Below are 4,283 nucleotides of genomic sequence, written 5' to 3'. Positions count from 1 at the left end.
ACTGTATGAAGACATTGAAGGCAATAGTGGTATGTGAAGATATTCACATTGAAGACTATGACAAGAGAAGACATTGCGTGAAGACTATGGAGCACGAAGACTTGGTTGTTTCGTTGTTTCCTTTTCTTCTTTGTTGAGTCATAGGAACCACCGTATTGTTAAGTGGGGTCCCAGTGAACAAAGTCAGAGTGACTGAAGTGATCCTCAACCAAAATCCTATGTCTTCAAGCGAAGACAATGAGAGCAAATCTTATCCAGAGCTGGATGAGTCAGCTTTACTTGTAGCCCAAGTAAAGTTGCCGCGTGTGTTTGAAATCTGACCGTTGGAACACGTGCCAGTTCCTTAGTGACCCAGGGTCATTTCGGACAAATCAGGTCGGGTTGCCTAGTGGCTATAAATAGCCCACCCCCTACACCATAAATTGGTGGCTGCTCAGAGTTAGTGCACAGCTTTTGTCGTTTAAGAGCAACCCACCTCCAAAGCTTTTGAGAGAGAGAAATCCTTGCGAGGACAAAGCCCAAACACCCAGAGCCAAAGAGTGTTAGGCATCACTGAAGTCTTTCTGTCCGCGTTTCCTGAAGACTTGTTACACTTGAGGATTGTGAATCCTCCAGCCGGTTAGGCGTCGCGTTCTGAGCATCCAAGAGTCATTGTGGATTGCCGGTGAACGAAGTCTGTGAAGGTTTGGAAGTCTACCTTGAAGACTTACCAGAGTGATTGGGCGAGGACTGGGTGTCCTTAGCTCAAGGGGAATAAGGTGAAGACGCGGTCTTCTGAGTTGAATCTCAGCCTCCCTAACCAGATGTACAGTTGTCACAGCAACTGGAACTGGTCCAACAAATCATGTGTCCTCAACAAGTGACTGGTTCTATCCTCTCCCTCTCTTTACTTATAGTTTGTCTTCATGAAGTCATTGCCTGATTGCATTACATGTTTGACTTCATTGTGTGACTACTTTTGTTGTTTGGCTTCATACTATCTTCCATCCTGATCTTTACTACCTAGCTGCTATTAGTCTTCGTGCTTTCACTTCATTGCATACTTGACTATGGCGTGCTAAGTGTAGTCTACCTTCCGCTGCATATCAATAGGTTCATTTCTATTGTTTGTCTTCGAAACTATCATGTTTTGAAGACATTCATAAAAATCACCTATTCACCCCCCCTCTAGTCGACAACTAGCACTTTCACTTCCTCTCTCTCTCTTTTGATTCTCAATACAATGGTCTCTTGGAGATCTATTTGATGTAACTCTTTTTGTGGTGTATTTGTTGGGATCCGATGAACTTTGAGTTTATGATCAGATCTATATCCATGAATATTATTTGATTTTCTTTGATCTCTTATATGCATGATTATTTATAGCCTCGTATTTCTTCTTTGAATCTTTGGTTTAGTTAGGCCAACTAGATAGATTTTTCTTGTCATGGGAAGAGGTGCTTTGTGATGGGTTCAATCTTGCGGTGTCCTCTCCAAGTGACAGAAGGGGCAGCGAGGCACACATGTATCATTGCTATTAAGGATAACAATATAGGGTCTATTCCTACATGAATAGATCTTGTCTACATCATGTCATCGTTCTTATTGCATTACTCCGTTTCTCCATGAACTTAATACAGTAGATGCATGCTGGATAGCGGTCGATGTGTGGAGTAATAGTAGTAGATGCAAGTAGGAGTCGTTCTACTAATCTTGGGTGTGATGCCTATATATTGATCATTGCCTTGGATATCATCATAATTATTCGATCTTCTATCAATTGCCCAACAGTAATTTGTTTACCCACCATATGCTATTTTCTCGAGAGAAACCACTAGTGAAATCTACGCCCCGGGTCTATTTTTTATTATATTGCTTTCAAGATCTATTTTCCATCGCATTTGTTTTCAAATCTATTATTCCAAAAACCGAAAAATACCTTGTTGTACTTTTTATTTATTTATTTTATTCTGCATTTTATCAAGATCTATTTATCCAAACTCATACAAAATTATCTATATTTTTACCGAGGAGGGACTGACAACCCCTCTTACGCATTGGGTTGCAAGGATTTGTTCTCAGGTACCGTTTACATAGTGTTGCTTGGTTCTCCTACTGGATTGATACCTTGGTTTCATAATTGAGAGAAATACCTACCGTAGCTATACTGCATCATCCCTTCCTCTTTGGGGAAATACCGACGCAGTTCTAGCCGCATCAGTCAGCATTCCCTTATAAGATATGGAGGCAGATAAAATGTGTAATCAGAGAGAATTTTAAGAAGCAAAGTAGAAATCATTACATGTAAAAGATATGAATTGAAACTAGAGTTTCCCGAAAAGAAAGGTGTTGAATTGTTTCTATGAGCTTGCAAGGAATCTCATTATGTTTAAACAGTGCCCGGTATCCTTGAGTAATAAACCAAGCATTGATTCTGAATTTCTGATCACCTAGCGTGGGATGGGACGGCGGCTAGCGGCGCTCTGGCGGGTTGCAGGGACTAGTCCAGATGGCAGCGGTGGACCAGAGGCTGGAGGCGGCGATGCGCCGCCGAGGAGACGAGGGACGGTCTGGGGCTGGTTGTGTTGTAGGGTTGCCTCGTGAGGGCTGGGCTTGGTGTGGTCAACAGAGAGAAGGGCTACTGGGCCAACTCACGGTTGGGCGTAAAAATTGATCGTGAGGAAATAAACCGGCTGGGACGTGGTTTGACATAGGAAAAAATCGTCGATGGGGGTTGGCGACGTGGATCGATCGAGATGGGTGGGGAACGAATGAAATGAGCGACGACCTAAGCACTAAAACAATAGGAGTAGAGACAAAAGGCAAAGATCAATGCATTAGGAAAGTTAGGATTTAGGATTGATTGTCATGAAACTTAATTTTATTGATTGGTGACGTGCTACCGTTTCTTGTCCGTTTGTAACACGTCTAGTTAGGAAATTTTGAAAAGGTTAGGAAAGTTTTTATTATGAGGGTAAAAAACCAACGTAAGGAGATACGATGGTGGGACGTGAGACGAAAATAAACTAGACGAAAAAAACATAGACGCAATCCTACCAACTACTCCATTAGGAGTAGAGATTGTATGGTCTGCTTAAGGTAGATGGAGGGACAAAAAACCCAGAGAAACACATCGTTCTTTAATATTAGAAAATATAGATTAGTTATTGCACCTCTAAATATGACATCATATTTTATTATTTTTTGTTTTATATTTAGTAGTATGTCACCCTATTGCACATCTATGGATGGACCTTGTGCTATCTGCACTTATTTTTGTACCTACTAGGCTTTTCTCGGTTTTGTAGCTTGGTGGTGTTATGACAAAATTCTTATGTGCCACCACTCACATAGGTAATGAATTTTGCAAATGGTTTGATTAGAAAAACATTAACAAATCTTTCCTTTTTAGCCCCATTCCAATCTATATCTACTGTATGTACAGTAAAAGCACAGACCGACATCAACAAAACATAAGCGAAGGAAAAACATGTTCACGAAATTGAGAAATGTTCATGATTTTGGTAAAAAAAAAAGTTCATCAATTAAAAAAAAAGAAAAAATCATGATTTTAAAAGGAATGAAAATAAAAAACAAAAAGAAAACCATGCACATTTTTTAAAAATTGTGGACATGCAATTGGCCCACAACCTCCAACAGCTGCCCAGCCACAATTTTTTTATAAATATTTTTGGCAGCCCCAAAAGCTACATATATACAACATTGGGGTTGCTGTCGTATAACGAAAACAGTCTCTGATGAGCCACAAATATAGGGAATCGCAAGAATTTTCGAGGTTTGTATTTCACCCACTTTTTTTATTCGACATAAGGGGAGCCAAAAAAATATTGATAAGTCTTAGCAGTTGAGTTGTCAATTCAACCACACATGAGAAATCACTTCCTTGTAGCAATTTATTAGTAGCATAGTAGTATAATACATTGATACTAGTGATAGCAAAGTAACGGTAGTGGTAGCAGCAATAGTAGCAAATTTGCAATCAGCAGAGTAGTAGTAACTTGAGTAAAGACAATAGTATTAAAGTGTAGGCATAAAGTAGCGATGGATTCTCATAGGAGATTCAATATGTAACTGTAACAACCTAGAATGATACACAATAGCTTAATTCTTCAATCATATGTAGGCATGTGTTTCGTATATAGTCATATGTGCTTGTGGTAAGAACTTGTATGACATTTTTGTCATACCCTCGTGACAGCGAGGTCCTAATGAAAACTAAGGTTAATTAAGGTGCTCATTTTAATACAGAATAGGAACAAATCATTAACACATGGTGAATACAT

This window comes from Aegilops tauschii, chromosome 1, assembly GCF_002575655.3.
Source record: "Aegilops tauschii subsp. strangulata cultivar AL8/78 chromosome 1, Aet v6.0, whole genome shotgun sequence".
Taxonomy (NCBI): domain Eukaryota; kingdom Viridiplantae; phylum Streptophyta; class Magnoliopsida; order Poales; family Poaceae; genus Aegilops; species Aegilops tauschii.
The sequence above is the reverse complement of the archived record's forward strand: the minus strand, read 5'-3'. Positions refer to the sequence as shown.